This window comes from Phoenix dactylifera, chromosome 8 (genome assembly GCF_051530095.1).
Source record: "Phoenix dactylifera cultivar Ajwa chromosome 8, Ajwa_hap1_PhDact_Kaust_v1.1, whole genome shotgun sequence".
Classification (NCBI taxonomy): Eukaryota; Viridiplantae; Streptophyta; class Magnoliopsida; order Arecales; family Arecaceae; genus Phoenix; species Phoenix dactylifera.
This window is the reverse complement of record NC_143197.1, coordinates 12554793-12572335: the sequence shown is the minus strand read 5'-3', so window position 1 is coordinate 12572335 and position 17543 is coordinate 12554793.

Genomic DNA, 17543 nt, shown 5'->3' with positions numbered 1-17543 from the left:
AACTCAAACTCAAATCTCTTGATTATTTTCCTTTCTTTTATTTGGACCGAACTGGTCAACCTGGGAATGGGACAGGTTGCTGGTTTACGGTCCCGTCCGAATTTAATTTCTGGATCTCTTAGCTATCTCCAGACCAACATGTTCAATCAATTTCTAATTGTATATACTTGTTGATTGCTGTTGGACCAACCGATGATCCACCGCTATCTATACCACAATCACTACATTTGACCCTCTCATCTTCTCCAATGTAGAGTAAACTGCAACAACTAATGCATCAAAGAGATATTTGATAGCTTAACTATCCATCAAGTATGACAATTATCAGGGAAGGATACAAGGCGCGCACTTTCAATCTTGATATGCATGGATTGGGTCCTCAATGTAACTAAGGGTACCCATTTACTAGAAATGTTGCTCCATTTCTAGCCAAGAATTGAATAATTGGTCCCAAAGACATCAATGCATTATAAGAGTAAGCACCAATTGAGGGAGGATATGATTCCCCAAGGACCCCTTGAGTACTGATGTTGAGACCTTGACTTGGTTTAGGCCAGCAGAAGATAGACTATGGTGAATGTTATTCATGATAGGAAGCACAATTAAACCGGGACAAATCACCAGGAATCACTTCATTGTTGATCATGATATATCCAAATAAATGTCAGGGAAATAGGCCTTCATGTTGTTTTACACCAAATTACTTGCTACTGAAGGGTTGGAAGCTAATTTTCAAAGTACTCCCTGGGGACGTCTTGGATGAGCTTGGATCCTCTTAGGGCCTATTTGGAAAATCTAATAGAATTGTGCTAGATTTTTTGTTAGATTCATGGATTAAGCAATCTATTTAAATAGAGCTCATATAAACCTAATACACTACAAGAAAATTGGGCATTAGTGACGCTTTTTTTTTGTCATTAGCGATGCTTTACCGACGCTTTTTAACGTCGGTAATATATACTTTAGCGACCCTTAAAAGCGTCGCTAATCTCAATTTAGCGACTCTTTATAGCGTCGGTAATTAGCGACACTTTAAAACGTCGTTAAAGTCAAACTTACCGATGCTTTAAAGCGTTGCTAATTCATACATGTCCGTGATTTTAACGACGCTTGAAAGCGTCGTTAGCATATTATTTTTTTAAATTTTTTTATAAAATTTTAAAACTCTGTTTACAAAATCAAAGGCATACACACTGAGGATCCTAGTGTTATTTTGATGCTTACAAATCCATTGAGGCCATATGGAAGTGCTAATGCTATTAACTCAATTAATCCAGTACATAAGTGAGTAAGGAAGAAATATTCGATACATCTTTGATAAATAACACACCCTCGATACATTTACGATACATTAAGAATATATGGTCAAAACCACTCTCAAGAATTGATAACGAGATATAATTTGTAATAGAGAATGGTAGAAAGCTCAAGAATCTATTTTGGCAAAGTTTCACGTTAAAAATACCTAAAAGGGCAATTTGGTAATTTCAACTATTAAGGGTATGAAACTCTATTGTGCCATGCATCGTAATTTGCTTGGAATATCATATTGTTGTTTCAATGTGCATAACTAACTTTCAAAGTGCAGAAAAATATGGTTAGAGTCGACCCCGATACATTTGGCACGCCTTGGAACGAAGTGGGATGCCTTTGGAACACTTGGCACAGAGTAGGAGTCAACCCTAGAAGAGATGGAGTCGATCTTGGCACGTTTTAGAAACATTCTGGCACATTCTAGCACTTATGGGATAGATGAACAGTACTTGGGTCGACCCAAGTGAAAGTTGAGTCGACCCCATCTTCAAGCCTCAAGAAAACAAGTCTCTAGAATCCCTGAGAGGGTCGACCCCAATGGAACTTGAGTCGACCCAATCTTGAGTCGACCCTAACTGAACTTGAGTCGACCCAACCTTGAGCCGACCCCAGAAAAAGTTGAGTCGACCCCAGATTGAAATGTCAAGAAAACAAGTCTCTGGATTTTCTGAGAGGGCCGACCCCAGAAAAGCTTGAGCCGACCCAAGTCTGATGAACAGTGGTTTGAGTCGATCCCAGAAAAGTTTGGGTCGACCCAAGCACGGGCGGAAGCATAACGGCTAGTTGTGCAGAAGTGCTTTTTGGACTCCCAACGACTAGTTTCTTCAATCCAACGGTCAGGAAGGACTATTTGGAGGTTGGAGAAGTATTTAAGAGGGAGTATTCATCAGAGGAAGCAAGCTTTTGAAAATACATCAAGTGCATTCAAGAGAAAATCCTAGCAAGGCAAGCTTCATTCAATTGCTTCATTCAAAAAGCCAAAAGAAAGTGGTTGAGCAGATTCCAAGAGACATTAAGAGCTCTACCAACCCTTGAAGAGTGAAGCAATCTTGACAAAGAAGAGAAGAGCCTTATCAAAGGGATAACTACATTCTAAACTCTTCTTTGTAGCTCATAATTATTTTATTTGCTCATTTAGGAGCTTTAGTTCCTTGTTCTTTATTCTTGTTGTAAGGTTTGTTGGTAAGCCCGTAAAACCAACATTGTAGGTTGTTGGTGAGCCCGTAAAACCAACGGTATAGGTTTGTTGGTGCGCCCGTAAAACCAACGGTATAGGTTTGTTGGTGCGCCCGTAAAACCAACGGTGTAGGTTGTTGGTGAGCCCGCAAAACCAACATAGGTTATTGGTGATTCCGAAAAACCAAATTGTAAAGGTTTTGGATTGTGAGCCTGGAAAACAATCCAATTGTAATCCGAAGGATTATAGTGAATTCTCAAGGAAAGGCTTGGGGAGTAGACATAGGTGCTTGAGGTGTACCGAACCACTATACATTGTCTTGTTTGTGTTGTGCTTATTCTTGTATTTATTCTTGCTTTATATTTGATTCTTGCTCTAGGGTAAGTTCACACAAGTAACTTAAGAAAGCTTCCACCGCTCTTAACAAGAAAACTTTTAAAGCACCAAAAATTTAGAAAAACCCAGTTCACCCCCCCTCTTGGGTTGTCACCTTGGGCAACAAGTGGTATCAGAGCAGGTGCTCTATAATTTCTTGCCTTGTGACTTTGACCTAACCGTCAAAGAGCCAAAGATCATGACAACTCAAATAGATAGTTTTCTAGGAGAGGGACAATTAATTGATAGACCTCCACTATTTAATGATATAAACTACACACATTGGAAAGCACGCATGCGCATTTTCATTCAAGCACATGACTACGATTTATGGAGTATCATAGTCAATGGGCTACACACAAATACTAATCATGATAAGAAAATAGCTCAGCAAAATGCAAAAGCCATGAATATTCTATATTGTGCATTGGATGATAGTGAACTTAATAACATATTTTTTTGCATAACTGCTAAGGAAATATGGAGTATACTTGAAGTTAAATATGAATGCACTAACATTTCTAGTGAATTTGAAACTAGCTCCGAAGAAGAAGAGCAGCAAACTGAAATTGAAAATTTATGCTTTGTGGCACATGAAGATGTGGTATGTACTCGAATACAAAGTGATTTCTCATTCAAAAATCAAATACATACTGAAGCTCAATCTGATTTTACATTTGATGAACTTCATGATGTTTTTTCTAATCTATACTTAGAATATAAGAAGCTTAGTTTAAAGAATAAAAAGCTAAATCAGAAAAATCTATCTCTTGCTAAAAGCTATGATATAATTCAGAAAAATAATAAATTGATTTTCAGAAGACAATGGAAGGTTAACTAAAGAAGTTAACAAATTTAAGCCTATAGTTGAAAAATTTACTATCAGCTCTGAAAAGCTGAACTTAATGATAAATAATCAAAGAGCTGAATTTGAAAAGGCTGGATTAGGATATCAATCGTGGTACACACAAAAATCCCATAATGACATATGTGTTAAATCCTCCACTATCTATCCTAAAACAAATTCTAATTTATCTGATGAACCTAATAGGCAAAAACAGAAAATTGTAAGTTTATCTACTACTCATGTTAAATCTATGTTTGTTAAATTTAACAAGAGGATGTAGAAATACACTCCTTGTAATCCTAAAATCTGCAAGTCTATGGACAAAATAGCTATTAAGAAAATATGGGTTCCAAAAGGAACAATAATAGCTAACCTACAAGGACCCAAAAGAGCTTGGGTTCCTAAGTTGAAAATCTGAATATTTTCTGCAGGTGTGTCTACCACTCAAGGCTCCAACAAAAGATGTTAATTTAGACATTAGGTGCTCTAGACATATATTAAAGAATGAAACTTAAAATATACTTAAGAAAAGTAATTGAAATAAAAAGAATAATGAAATTAGTAATCCTTGCATCTCATCATTCTCTTTGCCTTAGTATCTAATTAAAACATGAATTGCAGGTATTAATCAATTTTGTGATATAGGTAATATTTTAAAAATATAATCAAATCACTTCATTTTATAGTATGCTTTACTCACTGTTGGATAAGTTGCTAAATGATTAATCAATTCATTAATAATAACTCTATGAATTCTCTATATGCTTGATTGAGAGTTTTTATCAATGGTATTATCTTTTATTGATCATAGACATGAGAATGTATACTTGGTATGCCTTTAAATATATGCACTATGAATACCAAGATTAAAGAAACCACTTTTGGCATATAAAATCAACTCATACTAGTATGTACTTAATCACAAAAGACCTTGTCATTGGCTTACTTAAATTAATTTCTACAAGGTCAAAGTTTGCTATGCATGTCATCTAGAAAAACAAACTAGAATCATTTCGAAATCTGAAAACATTGTTTCCACCTCTTAGTATTTGAAAATTCTCCATAAGAACTTATTTGGATCTCTAGGATAGTGAGCCTAGGAGATAAGCTTCTTGACTTTGTAATTATGGATGATTTCTCAAAGCTAACGTTGGTTTTATTCTTGGCACTTAAATTGAAATATTTTCTGCTTTGGCACAAACTTACAAAAGGTTTCAAATAAAAATGGTTTGCAAACTGTGAAAATTCATGGCACAGCTTTGAAAACCAATTTGTTGATAAGTTTTGTACAGAAAATGGTATTGAATACAATTGTGCTTGCACCAAGAATACCATTGCATATAGGGTTATAAAAACATAAAAATAGAACCCTTGGAAAATTTGTGTAATAACAATGCTTTGTGATAGTAACTTTTAATTAATGCTATCATCACAGCTTGTCATATTATAAGGTTTCTATTAGATCTATGTTTGAAGAAAACCCCTTGGGAACTCAAAAAAAAAAAGGGAAAATCAAATGTTGCACACTTTCATATTTTTCAATTGTACATGTTATGCTCTCAACAATGAAAGATATGCCAAATCTAATAAAACAGTGTTTCTTTGGATATTACTCTTCAAGCAATGCATATAGAATATTCAATGAAAAGATACTAGTTGTAGAAATATCAATTTATACTATTCTTATTAAAACTAGATCCTTTATTGAGAATATAGTTTATCATTTTGATTCTATGTAACAATCTGAATTTTGATAGAAACAACTATTTAAGATAATTTGATTAAAACTTAGCTAGCACGTCTTATTGATAATTATCTTAAGCAAATAGAATCTAAGCTAAATTGATTCTGAAAACAAGAAATTGATTTGACCTTGATGAATCTTTTTATTGCCTCACATGCTTGTTCTTGAACCATCTTGGTTAATGAAACTATCTCTTTAGTTCAAGTGACATGTGCTTGCTTATATTTAGGCAATCTCTTTAGTAAAGTGACTCAATATTCAATTATTGTCATATCTTATGTTGAGTCATCTAGTTAAGAAATATGTTGTATGAATATTTTGTATCTTGAAGAAACTAATGACTTTCCTTCAAGAAAGAAAAAGATTTTGCTAATGATACAGGATTTATGAGCAAGAAATTTCAACTTGAAGGACACCTCGATGAAAGATACAATAAACATTCCCTTGCAAACAAAAAAAAGAGAGATTTTCTTCAGCCAAGGGTGTAAAGAATCTAAAAGGTATTTGGCTTGAAGAATGCTAAATGCACTGGTAATCTAAACCCTTCTCCTGTGAGTTAGTTGAGCAAAATCAATAGTATGAAATTATATGGTAGCATGATTAAACCTTTAATGCTGATCATCTTGATATCATGCTTCATTCTCATGGTAATGATAATTATTTCATGGTGTGATTAAATTGAAGTTTACTTTTGCCTGTATAATGCATAACCATGAAATACACAAGTTTATGCCTCAAATCTCTAATTCAAAATAACTTGTGATAAGCTATGAATCATTGGGCATAATGAAAATGTTGTTTGCATGATATATATTTATATGCAGCATATGAGATTAATTTTTTATTCTGCTCTTTCATGTAATTACTTGAAAGTAACAAAAAGAGAGAGATATAAAGAAAAAGAAAATGAACATTGTTCGGGAGAAGTAAAAGCTAAGTAAATACTCCAATCTTAAGAAAAAGCAGAGCAAGCATAATATATTCAGCATATTTGTGAGACTTGTGTGAACATTATTTTGGAAGGGATAAAATTCATAATTAATTATATTTAAATAGGGAGAGTTTGGAGTGAATATCTTGTTGTTAAAGGGAACGGTTTAACCTTTCTATATTGCTCATCATAGGGATGATGTCAATGAGGAGGCTAGTGGTAGTACCCGGCACTATTTGACCCAACTATTCGGTGTAGGGTATATTAGGGACGGCACAAGAGGGAGGCTGGTGGTAGTACCTCGTGCCTCTTCCAACTCCACCGGATAGGAAGCAAATAGAGTATAGAGCATAGAAAAGTAAAACCAAAAGAAATGAAGATCAGAATGTTCACTGAGTGGTTAAAGGAAGAAATTCAAAAATGAGGAAATGAATGACAAGATAAATAAAAGTATATAAAAAGCTTGTGAAAAGCCAAATAAAGTTTCGATCACTTGAAAACACACCTTAAGGATAAAATCAGTGTAGAATTATATATAAATAGGGAGAGTTTATTTGAAAAGAATTAATTTTGATCCTTGACATGCTTGCTCTTAATGTTTTAATACATGATGTTATGACTTAATGCATATTATGTTTTGCATGTGACATGATGCTTTGAATTATGTGTTTTCAATATTCAAATAACAAAGATCTTTCCTAAATATAATTTGTAATGCTCTATGCCTAGATAATTTAATTAAAACATATTTCTACCAACAACAACATCATTTTGTTTTAGTAAATATCTTTTGAAAAATAATATAAAAAAAACAATCTGAATTTGCAAATTAGGCTGAATGAATTAATTCTGATTTATCTTTCATCTTGCCTAACATTGGCACATAATGTTCTGATACATGTTAAATGTCCTTCAATTTGTACCAAAACTCAATATTAAAAATAAAGATTCTGAATGTGCTCTGATGTGCTTGAAATATGTATTTTCAATCTTAATGACTTAAGATGAGCTACAATGTAAAAGATACATATATCAAATTAGAAATTTTGAAAGCCTCCTTAAAAAATTCTTATGAAATTCAGAATATGACCTAGTATAAAAGTTTAAACTCCATATAAAATGCTTATATCTTTACATTTTTGTAATTTTCATTATATGCTTCAAAGATTGCATCATGCTGGAAAATAATTTACTATGATTCTTAGATAAAAACTACAGCTTAAGAAAAATAAAATTAATTTTGATACCTTGATTGTTTGCTCCGATACACATCTGAAACATATCATTTTTTATCTTATAAGTGTACTGAAATTGGTCTAAATGATGTATTTTTTTTCAATGATCTTGATTGCGAACAAATGTTTCTAAACATATGATGTTATTTTGATATTAAAAAGATTTATCGTGCTTCATATATACATTACTGAAAAACTATGACTAAGAAATTAATATTTTGAATATACACTCCTGCATTATTAAATGCTTCTATCATTAAAAAGAAAAGCTATTCTTAAGAAGAGAGTTAATGATCCTAAAGCTTAAAATATTTCAACTCACTCCAATAATTCTTATAGGAAAGAAAATGTAATTACTTTTGAAAGAAATTTGAGCTTCAAAAGAATTATTTTCTGATTAATATTTCCATACATATTTTAAAAAAAATTAAGAGAAAATATAATTTATTCTTAAAAGATTAAAAAGAGTGATTGCTATAAAATTTGAAAAATTCTGGATCACTCTACATTCTTGATATTATAGAAGAAAAGAAAGTTTGAAAGAAAATGCATCTTTTGAGGGGGAGCTTTAAATACTCAATCTCTTTATTGAAAATTATCTTCAAACTCTAAACTCTTAAATGGAATAATTAATTAAGGGGGAGAAAGAAAATTTCAGAGAGAGAGATCATATAGAACTTAATCATTTAAATTCGTATCTAAAGATGAGAGAAAGAATACTGAATGTAAAGTGGTATTAAACTTTGTGCTTCATTGAATATCTTTTGAAAGTTGGATTTCCATCTATATTCATCAGTAAATCATTTGTTTTTGAAAATTAATTGAAAAGGATTCCATCTGTCTTAGTATCGAAAATTTATCTTGAAATCTACTTATGAGTTCTTATTGGATTTTACTTTAGTGTTTCAATCCTGAACCAATTCATTTTAATTGATTTTGATGCTATGATCTTTAAAGGAGTAAAATAACATCTTTAAAAAAAAAACTCTAAAAGAACTTTCAAAGCCTTGAATTTTATGTATCCTACATTGCATAAATTCATGTTTTGGTATCTATGCCCCAATACTTTTATATCATGAAAGAACTTTGAAGTCATTAAGAATTAAGGATTCAACATAATCTTATGTTTTTCGAGTATATAAGTTTTGATCTTTATCTGCTCTTATACTATACTCTGAAAATTAATTAGATTGCTCTCATTTTGCTATATACTTAATATATTTAAAAAAAAATGTTGGATTTTCATTCATGCCTTCTTTGAATATTATTCTTGATACTCCTTGAAATAACTTGAAAAAGATTCTATCTACACTTGATTTGAAAACTATCTTTGGAATCTATATTTAGAGATCTCTTCTGGCTCACATCTTAAATGTTTCATTTTTAAAGCCAAACTTTTCATCCTTGATTTTGATGTGATCCAATCATAATTTTAAAACTATAGTAATTGGCTTTGACCTATACTCATTATCTTGCCCTAACAGTATTGCCTTGAGTCACATAATTCATATTCTTGCAATAATTTGGCATGCAATGAATGAAATATTGTCTTGTGCTTAATATTTTATTATTTTGCAATCTTTTTGATGTTGTCAAAAAGGGGAAAAAATATCTAAGTATATGCTCATAATGAAGCATGTTCATTATGACTAGTGTCTTCTAGATTTTGTATTTGTTTTGACCAGTATCTACTCTTTGTTATTGTCTGCATTTCTTCTCTAGAATATTATACTTTTGGCAAAGATGATGAAATACATTTTTTCTTTACTCATGATCTTTGTGTCATTACAATACTATCCATTGCTATTCATTCTTTTTGATGATGACAAAAAGGGGGAGAAAGGATAACAGAGAAACTAGAAGCAAATTCTATAAGAAAGATAATTCTATAAACAAAGACTGTATAAGGAAGAAAATATAAAAGGTATATATTGTATACTTACGGGGGAGACATGTATTATACACTTAAGGGTGAGACATTTGACAAAGAGAAAATCTGAATCTGGCACATAATCATAGAGATTTTTCTTGCCTCGATACATAGCTTGAAACTCTTGTTTTAAGGGGGAGCAAAGCTAAAATTCATTAGGCATTCTACTTGGATAAGATAGGTTCATTGATACATTCTCTAAATTGGACTATTTGAAACTTTTACACCAAAAGCATTTCTTATACATTAAATCTTACTTCTCACATGAATATCAATTTGCTTATACTCAATGTTTTGTAATCATCAAAAAGGGAGAGATTGAGGATCCTAGTGTTATTTTGATGCTTACAAATCCATTGAGGCCATATGGAAGTGCTAATGCTATTAACTCAATTAATCCAGTACATAAGTGAGTAAGGAAGAAATATTCGATACATCATTGATAAATGACACACCCTCGATACATTTACGATACATTAAGAATATATGGTCAAAACCACTCTCAAGAATTGATAACGAGATATAATTTGTAATAGAGAATGGTAGAAAGCTCAAGAATCCATTTTGGGAAAGTTTCACATTAAAAATACCTAAAAGGGTAATTCGGTAATTTCTACTATTAAGGGTATGAAACTCTATTGTGCCATGCATCATAATTTGCTTGGAATATCATATTGTTGTTTCAATGTGCATAACTAACTTTCAAAGTGCAGAAAAATATGGTTAGAGTCGATCCCAATTAGTTTGGAGTCGACCCTGATACATTTGGCACGCCTTGGAACGAAGTGGGATGCCTTTGGAATACTTGGCACAGAGTAGGAGTCGACCCTAGAAGAGATAGAGTCGACCCTGGCACGTTTTAGAAACATTCTGGCACATTCTAGCACTTATGGCATGGATGAACAGTTCTTGGGTCGACCCAAGTGAAAGTTGAGTCGACCCCATCTTCAAGCCTCAAGAAAACAAGTCTCTGGAATCTCTGAGAGGGTCGACCCCAATGGAACTTGAGTCGACCCAACCTTGAGTCGACCCTAACTGAACTTGAGTCGACCTAACCTTGAGCCGACCCCAGAAAAAGTTGAGTCGACCCCAGATTGAAATGTCAAGAAAGCAAGTCTCTGGATTTTCTGAGAGGGCCGACTCCAGAAAAGCTTGAGCCGACCCAAGTCTGATGAACAGTGGTTTGACTCGACCCCAGAAAAGTTTGGGTCGACCCAAGCATGGGCGGAAGCATAACGGCTAGTTGTGCAGAAGTGCTTTTTGGACTCCCAACGACTATAAACGGCTAGTTTCTTCAATCCAACGGTCAGGAAGGACTATTTGGAGGTTGGAGAAGTATTTAAGAGTGAGTATTCATCAGAGGAAGCAAGCTTTTGAAATCAAGTGCATTCAAAAGAAAATCCTAGCAAGGCAAGCTTCATTCAATTGCTTCATTCAAAGAGCCAAAAGGAAGTGGTTGAGCAGATTCCAAGAGACATTAAGAGCTCTACCAATCCTTTAAGAGTGAAGCAATCTTGACAAAGAAGAGAAGAGCCTTATCAAAGGGATAACTATATTCTAAACTCTTCTTTGTAGCTCATAATTGTTTTATTTGCTCATTTAGGAGCTTTAGTTCCTTGTTCTTTATTCTTGTTGTAAGGTTTGTTGGTAAGCCCGTAAAACCAACATTGTAGGTTGTTGGTGAGCCCGTAAAACCAACGATATAGGTTTGTTGGTGCGCCCGTAAAACCAACGGTATAGGTTTGTTGGTGCGCCCGTAAAACCAACGGTGTAGGTTGTTGGTGAGCCCGCAAAACCAACATAGGTTATTGGTGATCCCGAAAAACCAAATTGTAAAGGTTTTGGATTGTGAGCTCGGAAAACAATCCAACTGTAATCCGAGGGATTATAGTGAATTTCCAAGAAAAGGCTTGGAGAGTGGACGTAGGTGCTTGAGGTGTACCGAACCACTATACATTGTCTTGTTTGTGTTGTGCTTATTCTTGTATTTATTCTTGCTTTATATTTGATTCTTGCTCTAGGGTAAGTTCACACAAGTAACTTAAGAAAGCTTCCACCGCTCTTAACAAGAAAACTTTAAAGCACCAAAAATTTAGAAAAACCCAATTCACCCCCCCTCTTGGGTTGTCACCTTGGGCAACACACACTAAACGAGATTATACTCAAGGCACAATCAAACATATTTATCTAAATATTCATATTGTCAAATTACATTCATACTGTCAATTTACATTTGCAATGTACTTCGAAAAACATAAAAAAATACATTTAAAACTCCAAAATAAAAGCTTCAGGGGTCGATGGGGTCACCATCTCTACGCGCAGATGAAGTATCAGGAACCTATAATAAAAAAAACTTAAGAAGTTAAGAATACGAAAATTATTAAGCTCTTTAAAAAAAATATGATACTTATGTAAAATGTTCAAGTAGATGTAGTAATTTACCTGAGGAGGGACAAACTGATGCAACAAAGATGTAATCTGATTAATCTGAGTCCTCAAAGATTGTATCTCTGTCTGGTGGCTCTGCTTCAACTCTTGTATCTCTGCCTTCAGATCATTAACCTCTGCAGTGCTACTACTCTGTCTAGCATCTTGAGTATATCTACTGCAGATAACTGAGTGGGGGTAACTCCAACGCCATAACTCCTCACTCGACCAAAACGCTCTGAGCCCATCAATTCGGTAAACACCAGAGCTTCGATACCTCTGGTGTTGCCGATTGAAGATGACTCTTCGATACGCTCTGAAATAAGGGATGTAGCTCTATCCTATATCTCTCAAAAACAATCATATTAATTTTTGAAAAATTGAAATACATGAAAAATCATTGCACAAATTATTAATAAATACATACAACTATATCTCTCGACTCCTCTCGGACAAAGCTGCCATCTCGGTGGATGTGAGTCATCTTATAGAACTCCACCTCACCAGATTTCCACCCATGGTTTTCCATCTACAACAAAAAGTATATTGGAAGTGCTATATATCATGATACATGCTATATGATACAAGAGTTTCAAAGAGTTTCAAAGAAACTTACGAATTCAGCTCTGAGCCTCGCATAACTCTTCAATCCTGAAGTGTGAGGAACTGTCTGAGATGCTCGTACAGCTCGACCAATGTCAAAATATGTCTACCACAAAAAAAATAAACATTGTAATATATTAAATGTATTAAACATTATATAAAGTATTGAGAGAGTATACAGAACTTGTCCTTTCTCGGAAAACCAATAGTGAACAAGCTCTCTCCACTGATGATAGTATACATCAAGAGGACAAACATGAGCAACCTCTTCCTCTATCATACCCTCGCGCTTCCAGTCGGCCTTCAACTTCGATTTATATTCTTTTCATTTGCGGTTGAGGTACTTTAGCACCCAATCATGGCTCTCTGGAGGGAGCACAAACTTTTTCTACACCAAAGTAAAGAATGTTATAATAATATTAAATCAAAAAATTAAAATTGTAATAGTAAGCAAATTAACATACAGTAGGTGTCAAATTAACAATATTAAATTCAATTCTTTACCTGTACAACTTTAAGAAGCTCAATTTTATAAGAAGGAAGCATATCATTCCACTTATGATAGTTGAGTGGACATAACTGACCCCTACGCGCAACCGATTCTAGGAAACTTGATAAAAGGCTTCCAGCCCTCTTGATAGGCTGCCCTAGTTCGTTGCATTTGACGACTATCTTCTCATCCTCACGAAGCTGCCACACATCCGGTGCTCGAGAGGAACCCCATGTCATCCTCACTCTCCCCAGTTCATCTATAAAAAATAATAAAATATCCATTAAAACATTGGAGGCAAATTAATTAAAATAATTAGATTGTAAATGAACCCAATATATGCACTTTAAATCAAATTACCCTGGATATGCAAGTCATCCATAACCTCCTGGCCTGGATCGTGCTGAGACTGGAACTCACGCTGAGACTCGGATTCGTGCTGCTGGGGCTGCTGGGATCGCATGGACTGAGCAGAAGAAGATCCCACCTGAGACAGCTGGAACTCTACATCTCTAAATCATTTTTCTCGGGACATTTTGTTACCTAATATGCATGAAAATAAATCAATATCAGTTAAATAATAATTAAATACTAAATGAACTAGTAATAAAAAATGCATTATTCATTGTCCATCAGTCGGCACCCTAAGATCAAAAGGCATACACTGAGTATAAGTCCCATTATCCTCCTCTTCCAACCCTTTTTCTATATCATACAAGTCCCTAAGTTTAGTCTTAATGACAACAGCCAATCTTTATCTTTTGAGTCTTGTATAAAAAATACTTGTCGAGCTTGAGATGAAAAAATGAACGGGTCATCTTTCAATAGCACACCAGTATGTATCAACCTTGAAATTTTTTTCCTGAAAGACCACCAGTATTATTTTGTCATGCACAATGAAAACAAATGAAACCACAAACGCCTATGAAGGGTATTAACACTTGCTTGCAACACTGCGCCCAACCACTTAAGAAGCATATGTAGTGCATAAAATGGCGGGTTTCTAGTAGGAAGTTAAGGCATCTCTATATGCAGCTGAGCATTGAAGTCATGACAGAAGAAACACGATAGAAAGAAAAGAGCATACATAGCCAAGAATGAAACTCTCAGACCATGCCAAATTTTCTCCAACCAAGAAGAGTAAACTAGCATATGAATTCCTTAATCTCAACCAACAAACCTTCACTACAACAAAGGTGGGTTTTGCCGACTATCTTTTCCCGACGCTAGGGGAAAGCGTCGGTAAAGTTTGGCTCGGCGCCAACCTTTGCCGACGCTTTTCTTTAGCGTCGGTTAAACTCCAGAAATAACGACGCTATAACGCGTCGTTAAAACGTTAAAAAACAACGACGCTAAAAAGCGTCGTTAGAAAACATAAAATCCCCCAACCCGACCCCCTCTCCTCATTTTCTATCGCTCGTTGCCCTAGCTCCATCGCCCGGCCGACTTCTCACCTCCATCGGCGACTTCCCCGCTGCCGTCGACCTCGCCCTCGTCTGAGGTAAGTCTCCTTCTTCTCCTCGTCCTCGTCCTCCTCCTCCCCCCTCTCTTCATTTTCTATCGCTTGTTGCCCTAGCTCCATCGCCCGGCCGACTTCTCAACTCCATTGCGACTTCCCCGCTGCCGTCGAACTCGCCCTCGTCTGAGGTAAGTCTCCTTCTTCTCCTCGTCCTCCTCCTCCTCCTCCTCCAACTCTTTTTTTGTTTCTTGTCTTTAACGCTCGCCCGGCCCCATCTCCTCATCCTCTGTCGGTCGATGCCCTAGCTGCGCGCCGACATCTCACCTCCATCCCGCCGCCGTCGACATCGCCGTCGTCTGAGGTAAGTGATCCTCATACTCTCCGTTCATAACTGCTTGCTGTGAATATATCTAATGACTTTGCTAGATTATGCATTTAGAATCCTGTAGGAAAATTTGTTCACCAGTTGAGGGTGTATAATTATGTTGTTTTAGGTTTTTTTTTTAATCTGCTGTTTTATCCCTGAAAACAAAAAAAAAAGTCTCATAATAATTATGATGCCTCATGATCTTGTGCACCATTATTACTGGACTATTCAAGAACAGAATATGGGGCCTCTTTGGGATCAGAAGGAGGAGAATCAATTCCATCATGGACGATGTAATTGGAGAACCAAACTATGCTGAACAAAGCTGCTCCATTTCTACTCTCAGTCCTCTCTGTAATTAATGGTTGGCATCTGCTATTTCGGAAGGAAAGGAAAGATAAAAAAAAGAAAACTTGGTTGTTTGAAAATTTGAAAAGTTTTTGTTTTATTTTTTGTGTGATTGGAGCTGGCCAATGGAAGAATGAGAGGTGACTTCACAGTACACACCTTTGTGTGTTTGTGTAGGAGAGAGAGAGAGAGAGACTGAAGTACATGGATCATATCTCATGTGATCTGATGGTGATGGTGATCCTCGTGATCTGATGGCCATCCTCCTGTTATATTTTCACCGTCAGCCTTGGCCTTCCTTTTGTTGAGTAAAATATGGGGCCAACATAGTAACCTTTGTGTTAATTGAAGGTTTAGGTCTAAGGGTCATGTACTTTTGTGAGGTGGTCTAGGGCAAGGGTAATGTTTAGAGAACCTTCCTTTTTCATGAGATATATAAAGTTACAGAAGATATATGAAATTACAGACTCAAAGTACAAATACAAATCTTAGGCTTTCATTAGAGGAGTCTGATTTTGTCAGCACTTATCTTGCGATGTATGTGCTGCCAGTCAATGAACTGATTTGTTTAGATTAGTCACATACTCAGTCTGTAAGTTCTAAAAGCTAAATTTTTGTTCTGAACTCTCCACTGTTATGGCCTGTTGGATATATTTCAGGAAACTATAACTGTTCATTTAGTGGATGTTTGTTTGAATGATATCCCATATTCAATTTTTTGTTGGTTCCAAAATAAATGGCAGCTGGAAAAGACTCATTGCTGCAGTATCTTTTAGGGGTAGAGTGTATAAGAAGAGATGGCTCTAGCCAGTTCTATATTCAGAAATGTTGATAATAAAAACGAAGAAAAAAAAGAACAACTCTTCTGCAGATATCTAATAATCAAAGCACAGGAAGAAGAGATGATACCTAGCACAATTCCAAATGAGAAGTGGTATTGACAAAACATTGGAAATTTTGTTCACAACTAACAGCTGTTAGTTCCCAAATGTGTTGGTAGCAACAGGACTCAGAGCATCGTCTGTCGGACAAAGATGACCATACAGGTCCATACATTCAGTATTCTGCCATTCTCCCGACCAGAAGAAAGCATGGATCAGGTCTAGAAAGCAAAATATAATCTTACAGACGGTTCATCTCTTTACACTTCACAGCTTCAATCCATCACCAGAAGGAATCATGTCTGTATAAAGCAGCCGTAAGGGATTTCACACCCAACCAGCGTAGCCTGTGACTTGATATTTCTCCCCTATTCATCTCAACATCCTGTTGTGTGGTCAACCACGACAGTCAAATAAAAGCTTTAGAACCTTTTATTACAGTGTGTGGAAATTCTTCTAGCTCTTTTTTATGAAAGATGAATGTAACAGCCGGAGGGCCCTCCGCTGTATACTGACTGTGGGATGGGCAAGGTGTTGTAGGTTAAAATTCTGTTTGTGTGAAGTATGTATTACAGTGTGATGTTTTCTCTTTAAATCCTTCAGGGGAGATTTGCATCAGGAGAACGAAGAGACATCGAACCTGATATAGACAAAAAAGGTCTCTGTATCCTATGGTAATAATAAATTTGTAGGAAGGACCATGTCTATGCTGCAACAGAACCATATGTTTTCCCAAGATGGTGACATAAAACCTGAAGAGAGGTCTCCAGTAAGGAAAAATAATTGAGAACAATTGAGATGCTAGTCAAGAACAGAGGGACGAGAGATCCCATGGAAGGCTCGTGAGCCATGAAAACCTTGGTCTATGGATGCAACCTACATCGAAGCGCAGGCCGAGCACAGAGACTCAGTAGTTCATAAAGTTCGGATCACAGCTTCTTTTACTATTATAAACACTAGTGCTTTTCACATACTTTTGAGGTTTTTTTCTTTTTTACTTATCATTTGTTGTAACTTTTCATTTGTTGTTGCTGCTGCCAGTTTGTTTTGGACTATGGGATTGAAGGTGGCCTTCTCCAACCACCCCAATCCCCGGGCATCAAGAAAGACGAGTTTTGTTTAATAATAACTTTAACAAACCAAGGGTTTGGCCGAAATTTTATTAGCCCTTTATTTAGTATAAATTTATTATTTAACCAAATATTGATTCTTTTTTGTGCATACCAGGTAACAATATGCCCCGAGGGAGACGATTTAGAGATGTGGAGTTCCAGCATTCTCAGGTGGGATCTACTTCTGAGCAGTCCCTGCGGTCCCAGCAGCCATGTGAGCACCAGCAGCACGAGTCAGGATCTCAGCACGAGCCTCCTGCTGATTGTCCGGAGGATGAGCTCCGGATCCAGGGTAATTCG